The sequence below is a fragment of the Helicoverpa armigera genome, chromosome 8, assembly GCF_030705265.1.
Source record: "Helicoverpa armigera isolate CAAS_96S chromosome 8, ASM3070526v1, whole genome shotgun sequence".
NCBI lineage: Eukaryota > Metazoa > Arthropoda > Insecta > Lepidoptera > Noctuidae > Helicoverpa > Helicoverpa armigera.
Window position 1 is genome coordinate 3,561,972 of NC_087127.1, and position 20,766 is coordinate 3,582,737.

At 38.0% G+C, this 20,766-nt stretch overlaps 1 protein-coding gene across 1 annotated transcript in view; it reads right to left on the minus strand.

Moving 5' to 3' along the window:
• Positions 1–20,766, minus strand: part of LOC135117212 (hemicentin-1-like) — a 475,120-nt gene that overhangs the window by 313,346 nt on the left and 141,008 nt on the right. The window lies entirely within an intron of this gene.

Consider the following 20,766-nt stretch of genomic DNA (forward strand, 5'->3'; position numbering starts at 1 on the left):
TCTTTCACTTAGTCCGATCAATATAGACATTTGAAATTAGACAAAATCCCGGAAAGGCAAATTTTTGTGGAGAACTTGGGTTTACCATTACTAATAAAGTCTCAAAAGTCCCCATCGAATGTATACTTCAAAAGTCTTATTTTTTTCACACAATGTAAAAATATTTTTTTTATTTAAAAGAATGGTTTTCTTGTTTTTTTCCTAAGATTTACCACTCGTGAGATATCGCGATTCTAAGAGTCACATTATATGCATGTACATGACATATACACTGTAGTGTATGCAGGTACATGTGCATCATTCTATAGGTTATGTCATTATTATGACGCCTCGTGCGCATACGTCACTCGGTTATAAATATCGGACCGAGCGGTGGGGAGGCAGTCGTTGTCAGACTGTCGACCTGTGTGGTGGTGCGTTGGCGAGTCGATTAACATAATAAAGTGAGCGTACAATACATTGGCGACGAGGATAAAACCGTGAGTGTTTGAACCAACAGTAACCTATTATCAAATTTTTATAATTTTCAACTATTAGTTTTGTGATCCAGAAAAATATTTGATATACAAGGTTATACTAAATAATTTGTCCAATTTATGCCTATACCAAATTAATGTATGCTAAATAAGCTTTGACAACAAGTAATCTCTGGCCGATGTTATATATTCAATAATTTTCCAAAAAAAAACAACAAAAGGAAAGAAGGAAGGGAAGAGGGTAGAATGACAAAGTATACATAAATTTTATGTTCATGTATGTATCGTGTGTTTATTAATCACCCGAATTGCAAACAAATTTTAACCTTTTTACGTAATTCTTTGTTTAAGTTTACCTTGTCACAATTCTAATGGAAGTAGCAATATTTATTGCAGGTGTTAATATTGTATCAAATGAGTAATTTATAATACAAAATCATTACTTGGTGGTCAGTTTACTCATTCTTAAACCTACATCATAGTTTATTCAATAATAGGCATTTATTGGAAGCAATACAAAGTTGCTGGTTGTTGAATTGTCGTCAAGACGACTTTAGCGGTGGTGGGAATTCCTAGTGGATACAATACAATAACCTATTTGCCTTATAATCAATTGTGTATAATAATTGTTGTGCTGGCATGCCAACAAGGGGGATACACGGAGTGTACACGGATCTTATTATGTTGTTTACCATCCTATTTTGTAAGTGCCTGCATTCTAAGCAAATAAAGACCTATTCTATTCTAAAAATCTGCTGCTCATTAAATTGACAGCTTGGCATTTGGCAGTAGTGTATATCTACTGGTCATTAAATTGAGAGCTTGGCAATTGGCAGTAGTGTATATCTACTGGTCATTAAATTGACAGCTTGACAGTTAGCAGTACTGTATATTTACTGGTCATTAAATTGACAACTTGATTGTTAGCAGTAGTGTGTATCTACTGGTCATTAAAACACTCGCCTACCGGCCCTAACCGAGAGCGCACGCTTGTCTATATTAAGTGATACTCCAGTGTTATATACATTTTTTGCACCATGTTTACCTGTGCTAGTTGTGGTTCGGCACATACAGAGGGCCCAGTGTGTAGTGTTTGCAAGCAACACTATGACTACCAGTGTTCCGGTGTCTCTGAAGCTGGATACCGAAGACTTGGAGACGCCCGGAAGAGCGCGTAGCGTTGCCCTAAATGTAAGTCTGGCTCATCTCCTTCTCCCCTGGCATTATCACCACAGCCATCTAGCCAGCTAGACAGAATGCAGGAACAGCTCAGCAAGATCATCTCTGATCTGACTCCCTTGGCGACTTTGGTTGCAGACGTCAAATCCATAAAATCGGAGTTGGCTGGTCTCAAGGATTCCATGGAAATGGCTCATGATATAATAAATCGCTTCACTGAAAAGCTAAATGCTGTTGAATCCAGAGTGACGAAGTTGGAAAACGCGGCTTGCCAGGTGACTGTCCTTCAAGCTCATTTTGAGAAAATAAGCCGTGATCTACAAGACAGAGACCAATGGGCTAGGGCCAATAATGCTGAGATTAAAGGCATCCCGCTAAAGAATAATGAAAATCTGTACGATATCGTCCAGAAAATAGGCGGCCTGTGCAACGTGACCGTAAAAAAGGAAGACATCAATTATATAGCTCGTATTCCTACCCGTGTCCCAAATGCAGATAAGCCAATTATAGTCGCATTCAATAACCGGTACATGAAGGAGGAATTTGTATCTTCGTCGCGCAAGAGCAAGCAACTTAACATTTCTAACTTAGGCTTCTCTGTATCAGCAAACTTCTATGTGAACGATCATCTAACCACAACAAACAAGTCACTTTTAAGTAAGGCTAGATCCCTGGCCAGAGACAACAACTTTAAATACGTTTGGGTAAAACATTGTAAAATTCTTGCCAGGCAATCAGACACTACACAAACATTTTTTATAAAGTGCGAAAAGGATTTACAAAGAATCACAAATCGTCAACAGACATATTAACTTTATTACTTCTTAACGTAAAATTCATAATAGGCTGGCTAATCACATCCGATTCTAAATTATTTTGCATTCAACTTGTTTGTCAAGCGAAACGAATGAGTCATTTCAAACTAGTTTACCTGTGGCTATCCATGCAATTATCACTCGCTTGTGCATACGCGCACTACTGCATAGTGGCTACTTCCGCTTGTGTAGGCGCATATTTGCGCCGCTTAGCTACCGAATGTTTTTTGCTACCGACCTTTCTGTTAATAAAGTATTCTGCACTTACTTTCGAACGATATTTCTTATTATTTGCGTTATTTGTATCCTATTTTCTAATCGCAATAGTTTGTGTTTGCAATCATATGCTTATTTGCTTTGGTATGGAGTATCTATCTACTTTAATTAATTATTTAAATCGTACCTTGGGAATTGTAATTGTGAACTTGTTGGTATATTTTTGTATTTTGAGTATCTCGTCATTGTTAACGAATCTATTTTTGTATAGTGTCAAATATATCTATGGCGCCACTTAAATTCTACTATCAGAATGCGAGGGGGTTACGAACTAAGACACATATGTTCAAACGAAATGTATTACTAAACTCATATGATATTATCGCGATAACTGAGACATGGTTAATTGATAGTATTAGCGACAGCGAGCTATTTGGCGATGGATACTCAACCTGGCGTCGAGATAGGGATTACGTTAAGACTAGGCAATCTAGAGGTGGTGGTGTGCTCTTGGCTATACGTCATGAATTATCAGCAGAAGTTCGCTCTGGTTGGATGTCTTCAGCTGAAGATCTCTGGGTCACCATTAAGTATAAGAACAACGATCGCAAATACCATCAATTAAATCTCTGCGTTGTCTGTCTTTGTCACGAGCATCTAGGCAATTCATACGATACACAGTTATGCAATTTAACCAATAGCCTTTCATCGATAATTAACGAAAATCCAGACGACACATTTGTTTTAATGGGCGATTTTAATATGCCAAATATTGAGTGGTTAGGTGAAAGCAACTGCCTTCAACCCTGTGGTATAGCAGGTGAATCACAAACGTCATTTTTTGATATCCTAACGGAGTGTAATTTAAATCAATATAATCATTGTCGCAACGTCTCCAAGGGTAGAATCCTGGACTTAGTTTTCTCTAACGCTGATCTATCTATAAACGCTTGTGCTTATCCTCTAGTCCCAGAAGATGATCACCATAAATCGCTTGAAATTGAGCTAAATTTACTTCATGACACACCTTTAAAACAAAAACCTATTATTAAACGATATTTTGAGTCAGGTGATTGTGAGAAAATCAATAGTTATTTAAACAGTTTTTCTTGGGATGATCGCTTGCTTAATAATTCTTTGGACGACGCGGTTTCCGTTTTTTATAATTGTTTATATGAAGCAATAGATAAGTATATTCCCCATAAAATAATTTACCCTACATCTTTTCCGCCGTGGTATAGCTCGAATCCGAAGAAGATATTAAAGGAAAAGCATAAATATTTACGAAAATATCGGATCTACGGAAATACATCGGATTTCGATTCTTTCGTGCTCCTTCGCGCTAGAGCTAAAGCTGTAGAAGAACAATGCTACAATACATACATAAGTAGCACGGAGGAGGCAATAATAAAAAATCCAAAAATGTTTTGGTCCTTCATCAAATCCAATAAAAAAGGACCCAACACCTTGCCATCTTCTATGGCTTTCGAAGGTCGATCGTGTAGCACTGGTGAAGAGATCTGCGATGCTTTTGCTACGTATTTCCAGTCAAATTTTCTCGCGACTTCGGACCTCAGCGCTGCTACCCCTTGTATGAGAAATGCTTCTCATATTAGCCCTGCTCAATGCATAAGTGACATCGAAATAAATGCTGACACGGTGCTGAAGCTTCTCAAGTCATTAGATCTTAACAACGAGCGGGTCCCGACAACATACCACCGACATTTATAGTAAGGTGTGCTGATAGTTTGGTGGTACCACTTACTGCCATTTTTGTGAGTTCAGTTAGTTAAGGTATCGTGCCCAACATATGGAAACGAGCATTTATAACTCCAGTGCACAAGAGTGGTAGTAAGGGGGACATTACCAATTATCGCCCAATATCAAAATTATGTCTGTTCGGTAAGATACTAGAGCGCCTTATATATGCCCAAGTCTATAGCACTTTTTCCTCGGCATTCATTCCTGAACAACACGGGTTTTTAAAAAACCGATCGACCACGTCAAACTTACTATCATTTGTTGATTTTACTACCTCATGTATGGACCATGGCGGTCAGGTAGACTGTATCTTTACTGATTACAGTAAATGTTTTGACCGCATAGATCACTCTATACTCTTACAAAAGATCTTGCAGGCAGGTATCCATGGTAACTTGTATCGGTGGGTTACCTCATATATACGAAATCGTTCGCAAGCTGTCGCAATCAATGGCATTGTATCCTCATGGCACGTAGTTCCTTCTGGAGTTCCCCAGGGATCTTTGCTTGGTCCTTTGTTTTTTAACATTTTTATAAATGATATTAACATGTGCTTTCATAAGTCGTCATTTTTACTTTACGCAGATGACATCTTTTGCAACAAGACCTGGCAAGACTTGAGAGCTACTGTACATCAAATAATCTAGACCTCAACGTATCAAAATGTTTCCTAATTACATTTACACGTAAAACCAACATCATAGTCCAAAACTACACCTTAAACAGTCACAACTTGAAACGTGTAAACTACATACGAGACTTGGGTGTAATACATGACTCAAAACTTACGTATGAGAAGCATATCGATTACATAGCCAATAAGGCCTATAAAGCCATGGGCTTTTTAAAAAGAACCTGTTCTCAGTTCTCTAGTGTCAAAATTATTAAAATTTTATACTGTTCGTTTGTCCGTAGCTCACTCGAATACTGTTCGCAGGTTTGGAATCCTCGGTACGATATTTATAACTCTAGAATTGAATCAATTCAGAAAAATTTTACCAGATATCTCCAATATAAATGTGGCACATACGATTGCAATTACATATCCAGATGCAAAAGATATCACCTTTTACCCCTTAAAGAGAGGAGGATGGTAGCAGATGTTACATTTCTTGTTAAATTGGCTCAATCACATATTGACTCTCCTACCCTTCTCTCGAAAATTGGATTACGCGTTCCTAAAAGGTTGCCTAGAATACCGGCTCTCTACCTTAATATCCCACATTTTAGTACTAATTACCGACAAAATTCATACTTTGTCAGAGCAGCAAAGACCTTTAATACACTCGCAGACTTTTCGGAACTTGACCTATTTACCGCTAAGCCACGGGTATTCGCAGGAACACTTGCTAAGAGCTGGTTTGATGTGGTTCGATAATTGTATGTTTTTGTTTGTATTTTGTATTGATGTCGTGTTACGTTTTTATTGTTTGGATTAAGCAGACAAGCTAGGTATTGATATGCGAAAACATGTAATTGGTTTCAAGTTATCATAAATTGTAGTTTAAGTGTTTTTTTGTAAAACTGTTTGTTTTCCGTATAAAATAAAATAAAAAATAAAAAAAATTAAATTGACAGCTTGACAGTTAACGGTAGTGAACGTCTACTGGTCATTCAATTGACTGTACGCACATAATTATCTGGCGATAGTTGTCAACTACTGCAACAACTAAATAGTAAATCTTGATAATTTTTATATTTTCTGTGCCGGTGATTTGGATCATAAAAAGTTTCCAAACCTAACTTCTCAGAGTCTAGTCAACAACTTATACCTGCTATATTGTTCTGGTACCAACATAATTCAAGTGCTTGCAATATGGGGGATATTACAAGAACAAACTGGTGGGTTATATACTCAACGGTTCTACAAATGACAAACATGTGCTAGCCTAGCACACATTGAGGGACCGTAGTAGGTTGGGCCATGTATGTTGAAGAACTCGCCCAGCTATACTGGTATGTATTCACCTATGCACAACATCCAAGCCCATCAACACCTCTAGTGGGTTGCCCACCTATGATAGTGTTAATTATAACAGTTGCTCAGTCACCCTAGGTATAATTTCAATACTTTTACTTTATTTTGCTGTATTAAAGAGGTTGTTATACAGCAGATATATTCCAGAAGATACAGAACAGTAGAACAGCATCACGCAGCAATACTAGCTAGAAAATGTGGATCAAAATTTTGGTATTCAATAGATAGAATCTTTGGAAAACATGCTAGCTCACAATTGTAATTTCAGTACTTTAGGTTGATATGAAACTCTTAGATCAAAAGAATATGGAACTAAGCAATGGAGCAATCTGTGCTTTATGTGACAATGCTACTTTATCTACCCAACTGCCTCGTTATCTACCCAGCTGTCGCAAGCGCGGCTGCTGAGCACGAGGTTTCGGGTTCGATTCCCGGGTCGGGGCCTGGAAGGTGGTGATTGATACACCCGTGCCTCGGAGCGCACGTAACAGTGAGTGCACCTGTGTCTTCGCAAATGCTTGTACACTATAATATGTCCTGCGCAGTTGGCTAATCCCCTTACGTGAGTACAGCCGCCGTAGCCGATAATCGGCTAGGAGGACATTATCATCATTTACCCAACTGGGCTGTCTCATCTGTGACAAAATATTTTAAGGATGATACCTGGAAGGAGTTCCAATGTAGATACTTACTCTGGGAACTGTCTAATGATGATTAGCTCATGGATGATTGTTGCAATCAAGTTCTCAAAAGTTGATGATTCCGTGTGCTTTTAAAACCTTCAAGATTCAGGCTTGAATGAATTTTAATTGGTATCTTAGCCTCTTCTTTATTGATTTACATTGGTGTTTTCAAATAGTTTAACAGAGTAGCCTTCATTATAATATTGTTATTTGCAAATTATATTTTACAGTATTGCAGTACCAATAAGCAGTATAAGTATAAACTTACATTGAAAGTTGTGAAAGAATATGCTTTCATAGGGGCGAATAATATAACCATATATGAACATATATGAAATAGAATCCATTTATTGATCTCAAGTTAATAAATCATCACATTAATATATTCTTGAAGTGCACACCTACTTGTTATATTAAGTTGTGTAATTTCCTCAACCCATCCCATAAGATGAGATCCATATGGGTGGTGGGATGTCTTGTGTCCATAGCGTTAGGGTTAATAATAATTGATCTAAGAACACCAATCTTAGGTTACCGTAAGACAAGTGGACTAGCACGAGAGGTAAAGAACTTTATCACTATTTACATTTATCGACATTTATTACTCTTTTGTGCTAATTAAACTACACAGTTGCGTCAACATTTGGTTAATAATAACTAAAATATATATATAAAATATATTATTACATTGTTATCGGCAGGTGCCATTGTTCCCGTAGTTTCCCCATTCCTAGTCCTCTAGCATCCCATCAGAATAGCCCAAGTAGTTTTCATCCATAGTTAGCAATAGTTTAGCACAGAACCGGGGATTGTCCTTGGGTACATTTCTATAGTGTATACAGGGATAATTGTCGGTTTTGTGTCACCATTTCATTAAAGTTGTCTCAAAAGGGCTTCAGCGTGTTGGCTTCGGCCCCACGTTCGCCTCCCAAAAATCCGGGACTCTATAACGCTACAGTCTCGAGGTCTGGTAGAGACTAAAATATTATTAAGTTCCTAAATTGTGCTCCTACTGCAAAATATAATCTGAATAAGTGTTCCTTAAAATATAGGAAGTTAAATTGCCCTTTGTTACCAAATCGTTTAAAATTTTACTGGGGTGCTGTACCTATAAAATATAACAATATTTTTATATTCTGGCTGTCTAACTTAAACAACGTAGATACAGTCAGCTGCAATAAAGGGTAAGCGCTTTTGAACGAAACTATAAACATACTTATGCAGCCAACTATACTTACATAAAAAATATTACGTTACCTATACGCGGTCATGAAATTGGAAAAGCGTAAAATATTAAAAATGGAAGCAGCACAAAGCTGATCATCAAATTCATGAGGTCATGTATGACATGAGAGCAGCATAGCTGATCACTAAATTAAGATATAGAATTAGAATCCCACAACTATCTATGTGTAGACAGATGTTTTAGAAAGGTTAGCGGTTGTTTTGCAAAAGGAAAATTGCATCGACTAGAACACTGTTTGTGAGCTGCTGTCACCTTGTTGAAAAGAAGAAGAGCATGAGTTGAGGGTCATGGACTCTTCTATTTTATGGTGATGCAGAATGTCACAGCTTCAAAATATATAGTGCAAAGTTGGTAACACCTGTTAAAGCGCGTTCGTTGCATAATATGGTTCTAATTAATTAAAATCTGATTCGTAATGTTACTTTGTACCTTCGTTATAATCAATATTTACATATGACACTAAAAAACTTATCATCAAAGCATAATAATTCTTTGACTACTTAAATTTTTGAAAACCACATTAGGAAAAGCAAACAAACATTACAGAACGCAATTTCCGGTGATAATAGTGTTCTTGGATGCCTAACCGAAATATAAGTAGTCCTTTCGCACTATTATATGCAGTAAGGTGTTCTTATGTGGGGTGTTGAATTCTAAGAAGCTTACAGTTTCTTGACTAGATATTGGACATACATTGATGTATTTAAAGCTTATATCAGAATATCAGCGAGTGTACTAGCAGAAGCGTCCGAAGTACCAGCGCTCATCAATAGGGTTGAAGACCAGATTGTTTGTTACATTGCTGAGATAATGATAGGCTTTGATATTCCACTCTCAAATAAAAAAAAACTACATACATATATCAAGTTTGAGAAATACCTCAGAAACAATATCGAAAGAACTTTTCGATGAAGCCAAGTACCTTCTTGCTGTCAACAAAAATCTGTAGGAGCTTGTTGAATTTTGTAAATTATTGTTTTGTTACCTACTAATTTAGGTAAACCGATGACTCCGATGAGGTGGTCCCCGGCAAGACAAACTTTAGTCAAAATGGTCCCTCATGTCAAAAAGGTTACGAACCACTGATCTAATTCATTGTCATCGGGTGTCATAGTTCCCATAGTTTCCTATGTATGTATAGTTTAGCACAGAACCGGGGATTATCTTTTTTTTTAACGACGTCCACCGGGGATTAAATGGTTTAAATGGATTATCCTTGGGTTCATTTCTACAGTGTATAAAGGGATAATCGTCGGTTTTGTGTACCATTTCATTAAAGTTGTTTCAAAAGGGCTTCAGCGTGTTGGCTTCGGCCCCCCGTTTCTCTCCCAAAAATTCGGGACCTTGTAGTACCGAGGTCTGGAAGAGACATACAAAATAATAATGAGATATAACGCACCAAAGTCGGAGAGTGGGTGTCGTGACGCCACGTCTTGACAAAATTCAAGCGTGTTGTGTCTTCGTTATTATTTGTTTGTGAGAAAGAGAAAATAAAAAATACGTGTCCATTATTTTAGGGTTATCCAAAAGACGGACTAATTACTTTTTAACCGACTTCCCAAAAAGGAGGAGGTTCTCAATTCGGCCGGTATGTTTTTTTTTTCTAAGTATGTACATCGATTACTCCTAGGTTTATAGACCGATTTACGTGATTCTTTTTTTGTTCGACGCGAAATAGCTGCCAGTTAGTCCCATAGTCATCAGGTCAGGATCTGATAATGGAAACCCTGAGAAATCGAGGGCAACCTTCGAAAGTTGTAGGCATACATAGGGTAAAAACTTGACACTCAGGTGTATACCTGAAAGCCCTATTTAACAGTGAAGGTTTGGAGCTGAACTGATGATGGAGACCAGAGCAGGTCGAGGGAACTCGACAACTGAATATGTAAAATACCTCGTATTAAAGCTTATATTCTTTGTATTGATGAGAACTTTCCACTTATATGGATAGTGACAACTTTTCGTATCACTGAAAAGCATGTCCGTAGGCAGGAAGGATCAGCTGTTTTCATAATATCCAAAGAGAGGGATTTAAACAGAATAAATTAGTGTGGCGCATATGTTTATTACTATCACAATGTCAAGACTATTTAAATCATAATACTCGTATGTCTAAATTTAAAATATTTTTTAATAATGTACCATTAACCGTAATTGTTTATTGTTTGTATCTTTGTAAAAGGTTTGGCATCGCTGACGTGCTCCATGCTTCATTACCTCGCTTTTGTATTGGAACACTTCAATTAGTGTTTATCTCGCTCGCACTTATGACTGACCATTATTACTGCCCGCTCTTTCGCACAACTACCTGGGACATTGATGTTCTTTTTGTGTCATTTTTCAATTACGTTTGCAAAATTAAGTTATTTTATCGTTCTATAAGTTTATTATTCGCTTTTATTTTGTTTTATGTCAATACTAGCTGTTGCCCGCAACTTCGTCTGCGTAGGCAATATAGAATAGTCAAAATACTACTTATCCCGTAGGTGCATTCTTTCACGTGACAGTATAATTAGGATTAGCACTTAGCAGTCGCATAGATTCATTGATCAAGGTTGTGTTGTGGATTTGACCATTTATCTAAACAAAAGAAGTAAAGTTTGTGACGTTGTGAATATCTCTGGATCTAGTCAGCCAATTTGGAAAATTATTACGTATGGTGCGTAAGTAATTTTCACAGGAAACAGTTATAATCTATGTCTATATGCTTTGAGTCTGACAAAGCTGTCATTCGTACATTTTGTGCAGCTGCTGCGACTAATCAGAAGCCAGAAAGACTGTCAGTTTCACCATGGATATCGTCTTGTGTAGTGAGACTGGATTGAAGATAGGTAGTCGCTCCAAGCAAGATATTGGTACTCAAATAGATTCGGTGACTGGAAGGCAACACCAACATAGTTGGGGAATAGCTGGATGGATGATAAAATGAGCCATCATCATCAGCAGGCGCATAGGGTAGGATAGTTTCACTACTGGGGAGAAACACCCATGTATGACGGGGATTTTCTGTGCACTTACTCACAATGGTAAGGCTGACCCCACCTTAGGCGTGCGCGATCCTCGGGCGTGTGAGTAGCGCGGGCGTCGCGAGCACGCTGCATGAACGTCGCGTTTTGCTGCCCTGCGGCATGTGTGAAGAGTGCAAGCGACGCGCTCGCGGCGAGCACGCGGCGCTCGAGTTGCGTTCTTACCCTTCGCCCACTATCCCCGCCGCCCGCTAAACGCCTTAGCAGTTAAACGTCAAGGAGAGCGGCGCGTGCGCGCCGCGAGCGCGCTGTAGGTAAATGCCGCAGGGCAGCAAAACGCGACGCTCACGCAACGCGCTCGCGACGCACGCGCGGCGCCCGCGCTATTCACACGCCCGAGGATCGCGCACGCCTAATGTGGGGGAGGCCTAAGCCAGGACTCCACCGAAATGTTTGCATTAGTTCACGAATAGGCTAAATGTACGTATCTGTGAGAGTCCACTTCATGTGTTCGTACTTGAAACCTGCATTTTTGCCAAGATTTTCAAAATGTACGCTTGCAATTTGTCATTTCTTGGTGGAGCCAACAAATCGAAAGAAACATAAGTGTTGTATACTGTGCGTCACTACCGCACACCGGGGAAATTTCGCTCTTGCGGAGGACGTTTATAGTATACCATATTTTGTGTCACACAGGACGACAGTAAGTATCCACCGAAACACTTTCAAAGATCTGATGAACGAACAAATCAGACCTGACTTGGTCACCTGGGGCCAATCAGAGCTCTATGAAGCGATCATATGCTTTGGCTCCTACTGTTATTGTGGTTTCTGAAAATTTATTCACCTCATTCAACGATGAATGTAATTCTGATGGTACTATTAAGAACACTTGCTTAGCGCAGAAGCTGACGTTGGCAGGTCGACTCTTTTGACTTCTCGAATAGGATACCATTGGTTTTTGTGCAATGCACACCTGCAATGCATGCTGGATTAGGATAGGATACAGGTGGATAGGATTTGCTACAGCAAAAAATTCTGTCTTTGTGATTGAATGACATCAAACGTAGTTTTATATAAAAGGTGTTTTTTTAGACTTGGCTCGGGTCTTACTGAGACTGTTCGTAATCGTGACCAGTGTATTTGCAATCAGAAGTTGAAAGTAAGCATGTCCCTGGTATGCGACGCGCAATTTGTACGTTTTCAGACGCATAAAGCATTTTACGTGTGTATGGTATTAAATCGAGAAAGCTCCCATTTCTTATCTGCACTTTGTATCTGGGCTTGTTCTTAAAGCTACAGAATCCTACATTACCTACCTACCTCACGCTTAGCAGCGCTTGCGAGGGACAGATCCTCCTTTCTTCTAGGATTAAGTTTACATATTTTGCATCAGAAAAAATAATTAAGGTCTACTTAATACTACTCACTCAAAGTAATTTGTTTTAACACCATCTACCACATTAGTGGAAGATAAGCTAAACTATGTTTATGAAAAAATCCTGATATGAACTCCATCTGTAACTTTAAATGATAATTAATTGTTATACTAAAGTCATCATTTTTGATATAATGTTCAAAAAATAATTTAGATGGCACCGTTTTAAATTTGGCTGAGAACTATTAATTTTCCTTTCATCAAGGTAGTAATTATAATTGGATTTTGATGTGGCACGGCAAACTGACAAACACTATTGAAATGTCTATCGAAAAATTACACTACGTGTTAAAATATAGTGAATTACGGAAAATACATAACTCCATCTGTTGAAATAATAATCCTCTATAAAGAATGTATGGTAATTTATTGTCATTTACCACCTCGCTCCTTTGACAAATTTTATGTATTTTATTTAACACAGATTACCACAGATGGAGCTACTTTAACCTTGGCTAAACAAAATGTTCATATTTTTTTTTCTTCCGAAGTTACTTATGAAGGTGTGATTTTCTGTGTAAAGGTTAATAATAGGCCGATCAACTAATATAAGTACAACATTCAAATGTACAGTTTTGACAAACAGATTGCGTGTCGTAATATTTTACATCTTGAATTCACAAAATTAATCATATCTTTTGATAGAGTGAATAGATTTCGATGAAACAAAAACTAAGTAATACCCCAAGTTACGTAGAATTTTTGTATATAAGCATTGTCTGCATTGAATTCTTAGATTTTACGTGAATCCCGAACGAACAAACAGATAAACAGACAAACAGACAAACAGACAAAAATGACAAAAATTATGGAAATGGGTTCTGTTAGTTATCCTTTAACATGCTGGCTATTTTTTTTGACAATTTCTTCAATGTACAAAAATTACTTTTCTACAGATTTATTATATGTATAGAAGTATGACTATTTATTATCTACAGTCGTTATTATTTTAGTGTCTTGCTATAAATTGAGTGGTTGTTATCAAGCTAATAACTATGATGCTAGAACTTTTGTGAAACATCAATGGCTTTGAACGACAGTAAAAAACTACATGTCTGTTATCAGAATGTTCTTGGGCTACGCACTAAAACTGAATCATTCTTTCGCCAATTATGCCTATGCACGTATGATGTGATCGAATTAACGGAAACTTGGTTAGTCGATGGCATATCTGACTCGGAGTTATTTGGTGACCAATTTATTGTATGGCGTCGCGACCGTGATTATGATCTTACAGGCCATAGCAGTCTCGTGTGGGTGGCGTCTTGGTAGCTGTTCGTAAATGTATTTCTGCAGCACCGCAACCACTATTTCACTCCTCAGCCGAAGATTTGTGGGTAACTGAGTGTACGTCAGCCTGACACTAGAAATTACATTAAATTGAATATTTGCGTCATCTACCTGTGTCAGCAAAACCGTGGTTATTCTTTTTCCGACCAATTATCAAACTTCTTCCATAGTTTAAATACCACAATGATAAAGAATCTCTGATAACTATTTAGTTGTTGGTGATTTCAACCTGAGTGGAATTCTGTGGCAGTTACATAATGACGTATTTTTACCCACGAATATTTGTAGTGGCGATGAGTATTCGCTCACAGATGAGTTACGTGTTTTAGGGTTAAATCAATATAATGGGATTTTAAATGGGTATGGAAAGATTCTGGATTTAGTTTTATGCAATGAACCTGTATCGGTGCGTGAGTGTTCGATGCCTTTAACACCCGTTGACAAATATCATCCGGCCCTCTGTATAGATGTTAACTTCTTTAAGTACACCTATTTAACCGCCGCTCCATTTACTAGTTACATCTACGGTAAAGCTGACTTCGCGGCCATTAACAGAGAAATAGCAGCCATAGACTGGATAAATATATTTTTGGGCATGTCGCTTGATGAAGCTGTAAATTATTTTTATGCCACCGTAAAGGATATTCAAGATAGGTTTGTTCCTTCTAAGACAGTTCTTCCCAGTTCATACCCTGTTTGGTACTCTCCAGCACTCAAACGTTGATTAAAGAGAAGTTTAAATATCTCCGTAAATTTAAGGTATATGGTAGACTTTCAGACGAGGCGACCTTCAAACATCTGCGTGAACGGGTTAATAAGCTTGAGGCGGATTGCTACACCATCTACCTAGCTGAAACAGAGGCCTCTATTGAAACTAATCCTAAGCGTTTTTGGAGCTTTGTGAAGCAGCGATATAGGTCCAATACAATGCCCAGTTTCCTCAAATATGGGGAAGAAATGATTTCATCTCCTGAGTCTATCTGTAACGCATTTTCCTCCCACTTCTATTCTACTTTTCTTGATCCCACTAACGATATACCTTCTTGTCATTGTTCTCTACAAACTGCTACAAATCCCAATATAATATCAGATATTTACTCAATTGAAATTGACCTTAATGTTCTAGGTAAGCTAATTAGTGAACTTGATCCTTCTAAATCTGCTGGTCCAGACCACTTATCACCCCTGATTGGGTGTGCTAAAATCATTTCCCTACCAGTATCACTACTATTTAAAAAATCACTCGCTTCATGTTCAGTTCCCCAAATCTGGAAGTCCAAAAATGAAATAGTTAACTATAGACCAATTTCAAAATTATGCGTATTAGCAAAAGTCTTTGAGAGTATTGTAGACAACCAAGTTTACGCAGCGCTGAACCAGTCATTTAGCCCTTCCCAACACGGATTTCTCAAGGGTCGATCTACAGTATCTAATCTGGCTTTGCTCAATGATTTCCTTACGGACAAAATGGACAGTGGGGCACAGGTAGATGTAGTCTACACAGACTACAGTAAAGCTTTTGACAGAATTGATCATAATATTCTGAAAACAAAGCTTTTTAACAACGGTATTAGAGGAGATCTTCTTCGTTGGTTCACTTCTTACCTTGAGAATAGGACTCAAGCTGTCGTTATCAGTAATTACATTTCCAGCTGGGTTTCTATCCCTAGTGGTGTTCCCCAAGGTTCCTTAATGGTCCCTTACTTTTTATAATTTACGTCAGCGACATCGACTCGTGTTTCCACCATTCTAATCTACTTTTTTTTGATGATGATATGAAGATATTCTCTGCAATTTCATCAGAGGATGATATGGTGGCTCTCCAAAGTGACCTGGCACGATTAGATGATTATTGTCTGACTAATAAATTAGACTTAAACCCTGTCAAATGCTCAGTAGTTTCTTTTAGCAGAAAACGTGTCCCTCGCCCTACAACTTATAAACTTAAAGGTCAGCAACTGCAGAGATGCCATGGTGTGCGTGACCTAGGCGTGTTTCATGATTCAAAACATCTGTTTAATACCCACATTGAACAAATAGTGGCATAAGCCTCGAGGTCGCTTGGTTTTATAATGCGAGTCGCAGGGTGTTTTAAAAACGCCAAAACTCTCAAGATCCTCTATTGTTCTTTTGTAAGAAGTCACCTTGAATATGCGTCACAAGTTTGGAACCCTCGTTATGGCAAATACATTGTATTGAGAATGTTCAGAACAGATTTATTCGTTTTCTGTGTTTTCGGCTGCGTATACCGTACCATTCTGATAATTACATAAATGTTTGCAAGAAGTTTCACTTACAACCACTTATAAATCGTCGTCGATTAGCAGATTGCACTTTCCTACTAAAAATTATTTCTAATGAGATTGACTGTCCTGATCTCCTGCATAAACTATGCTTTAATGTTCCCCAGAGATCGGTTAGATTTAATCCGCCTATCTCCATTCCTTATTCCTCTTCTAACTATAGGCAAAACTCATACAAGGTGCGAGCGAGTAAAGACTTTAATGTTCTTTGTAAGGACTTCTCATTTGACCCATTTACCACTAAAACTTATACTGCGCGCACTCAGCTGAATGCGGACTTTTTCAAGAGTGCGGATTGTGCCAAGTGATATTTTGTTATAATCTTATTATTATTATTTTTTTTTTATCGTGCTTGTTAGTGATCCTAAGTTGTCTGTTACTTTTTCAGTTTCTCCCCGTGAGAATCTATAATTGGCTTACAATATCATATAGAATTGTTATCCCTTTGTTACAGCTGTTGATTCTCCTTCTAGTAAATAAATAAATATTTTTAACTGAGGTATGTGTATGGAACTTGGTACTTATTCAGATCTCACTTCTTTTATAGGCGAAGCATTCCCATATTATCGAACTTGGCAGTCTTTCACAGTTTTGTTTTGGGTGGAATTTCATTTATTTTTGTAAGGTTGTTTATTTTAGTTTTTTTCTTATGATGAAGTTAGTTAAAGAAATGTTTCATTTATACTATCTTTTAGATTTTTTAATATGCACAATGTTTTTTACAAAGAAATGAATGTTTTTTACAAAGAAATGAACTAGGTTAACTAAATGGATTATGTTCGTGGATCAAAGTTACACATTCGTTATTTTCAAAAGTGATGCACACTTGACCGTTTTCAGATTTTTACTTTACTTTGACTAAATACAAACCTTTGTACCATTCGAAGATATATTATATAAATATAGTTAAATTTAGTTCGTTTTAGTTCCTTAGGGGTATAAATTTACACCGGGTATAAAAACACCTTCATTATTTTGAAACCGACTCACTCTTGGCCATTTTCAGATTTTTCCCTTTACCTTGACATAAAGACCTACCTCCATGCCAAATTTCAAGTCAATACGACCATTGGAAGTGGTCTAGGTTTTTGATGAGTGAGTCAGTGAGTGTATAGTAAAAATAGCGATTTTCTGACGTCAATATCTCAAGACCTACAATAGGTATATTGATGAAATTTTGTATTTTAGATAAGTGAGGGGGTCTCAACAGATACTAGAAATTTGATATGCGTAAATAAAATAGATTTTGAGTTACAGGGGGGTCGAATTTGGCCCGAAACGGTTCGTGTAATATATCCCACGGCCGGTGTGTCGCTTTTTTTGCTCGAACTTGGCGGACACACTGCCGTGTGTCTAGATAAGAGTGGGTGTGTGTTGTGTATGAAAGTGAGGGTTAGTGTAAGTGCGTGTTGTTGTGTTTGCGTATGTGTGTGAGTGAGTGTATGTGCGTGCTTATATGTTACTAGCTTTTGCCCGCGGCTTCGCTCGCGTTAAGAAGTATTATTATTAATTAGGTATGGTTTTTGCGGCTTTACTTTTGTTTAGCGTGTGTAAAAAATTAGGGCCTACAAAACTTCTTTGTACACAATATTCTTTACTAATCTGTCATTAGGCGTCACCAACAATAGGGACGACAGTACATTCTTCAACTTCTCCATTAACGTTTAGATTTTCTTTAGCCATTTTAAAAAAAAGCCTAACCAACAAAACCTAAACTTAAACCAAACGAAAACAAAACAAATGCCAAATACAACGTCTATGACCAAAACGACTAACCAAAACAAAATGCCAAGAAAAGAACGGTCAAATATAATCCGCTAGAAATATTTATGTCAGTGAGGAAGGCAATCCGCAGCAACCAAACAAACAGATTACTTACAGTTCAGTTCGAAGGTAATTAACTGGCGGAGAATCTTAACACCGCGGTGAGACGAAAATGCACAGCGCCATCTAATAGCGGTAGGCAGAACTTCTCAACATTTAGAACTTAACATTATTTTGTTCGTTCCATTACGTACTGATAGGTTCAAACTAATACATTTTACATCCTTCATCATCCCTTATTTTATCACTCGGGGGGGTTGAATGGGGGTTGAATTAATCAAAATCGTATTTAAGCGAACGTCATCATAAAATTCTGATTCGTCATCAGGACTTCTTCATAAAATCTAAGAAGATGTATACAAACTTTCATCCCCTATTTTATCCCCTTAGGGATGGAATTTATCAAAATCCTTTCTTAAGGGTTGCCTACGCCATAGTAGCTTTATGCATGCAAAGTCTCAGTCCGATCGGTTTAAAATTGACAAAGTTTCATACAAACTTTCATCCCCTATTTTATCCCCTTGGGGGTAGAATTGATCAAAATCCTTTCTTAGCGGATGCCTACGTCATAACATCTACCTGCATGCCAAATTTCAGCCCGATCCGTCCAGTGGTTTCAGCTGTGCGTTGATAGATCACTATGTCAGTCAGTCAGTCAGTCACCTTTGAGTTTTATATATTTAGATTTACGTGATTCTTTTATGTCTCGCAGCCATATGTCAAGACTGGGAGTATACAAGTGTTATACAGTTTTGTTTTGACGTACGTTTTGATTTCTGTATTCTTCATTATTTCCTTAAAGCTTGTGGCACATTACAGCAGCACCGCAACAGCACGGCTCCACACCAGCATTTAAGTTGTCATTCAATTTAGAGCATTAAATCGTGTATATTATAATATATTTCGTAATGTCAATATGAAAAAGCCAACGGCGAGCAGTCAGCGTGCTTGCCGCTTCCACACAACTCGACTCGCCGCCCGCGTGCTGCAAGCGAGCGGTCCTCATGCGTACAGCGCGCCGACGGCGTGCTAATTGCGCGCCGACTCCGAGCCGGCAGCGAAACAACGTCATTACGTCGTGTTCAATCATAAAATCAATCATAATCGTCTTAAAATAATATTGAGTTTGCGGTGACAGCAAGCTTACACCTCGCGGCCGGCGCGCGGCCGGCGCGCCGACGGCGAGCGGACAGCGCGTGGTTGGCGCGCTGGCAGCTACCCGTAGTCTTAATTCGAGGCGACGCCGTGCTGCTGCCGTGCTGTTGCCGTGCTGCTATAATGTGCCACAAGCTTAAACCCCCAGTAGCGTTTCCATGCATTTCCAATCCTTGTGTCGATTTCTTTTGTCATTATATCAGTGACCGAGATTTGTTGGCCCAAGTAAGTGTATTCTTTTACAAACTCTACTGGTTCGGCGTTTAAAAGAATAGTGTCTTCCAGTGCGTTTGTCATAACTTTGGTTTTTGAAGTGTCCATCGTCAGACCTACCTTGCAGCTTTCTCTATGTAGATCAGTAATCATGTGTTGTAGTTGGTCTTTGCTCCTTGTCAGTATTATTATGTCATCAGCGAACCTGAAGTGTGTAAGATTTTCGCCATTTATATTAAGTCCGTAGTGGTCCCATTCCAGTCTCCGAAAGATATCTTCCAGTACAGCTGTGAATAATTTAGGTGACAGTGGATTTCCCTGGCGTGAGTTTATATTATAATGGTACAATTATAAAGTATGTATGTGGTCCTCCGACAGATATTCAGGCATAAAAGTCATCACTTTCGAGGTTACTAATCGGATGTCTATGAAACCCGAAATCCATCCCACAGTGCGGCGTGAAGTCAGTTGTGCAACAACCGTGGCCGTGAGCGTACGCGTCCAGTGCCCCGCATGTACTAGATTCACTCCAGTCTAAAAGTGTGTTTTATTTGCTATCCAGTCAGTACAAGTGGCGACGAGGATAAAAGTGAGTACATTGTGTCCATAAAAAAAAAGAAAAAAAACCAGAGGAAGAAATAAGTATATAATTAAATGTTGTTTACCAGTAGTTTGCGTATGAATTCCTTGTAAACCACCTATTACAAATTGATAACAAATAAGAGTATGAACAATGATTAAAAAATTAACACTCACTATACACATAAGCAATTAAAATAATACTTAAGGGGTTGATATGTAAACAAAGTTTTCTGGTAAACGAATCTAAATATATCTACCTCTATACCTATCTTTATTGTTAATGGCTTGGTATTGCACCAGTACTGCGATTCTATAAAATTCGAACAACAACTCGCATTTCACTTCGATTCGAAATGTCATTTAATACTTTAGGGGAGGTAGGGGAGGGATGGGCACTTTTTCACTATTTATTGCATAAAAAATCAGATTTTACAGATAATCAACTTTTATTGCCATTTCTTATGTTTGGCTAGATATAATCAAAGAGCTTTCCTAAAAATTACAATCAGTTTCAACATTACGAGATATTTATTAAACGGTTTTTTAAACGGTTTTATTTAGCTCACCCCGTTTGTTTTATTATTTATTCTTGGGTCAAATTTAGTAATTCAAATTTCTACACAAGTAGAATACTGTCAGCA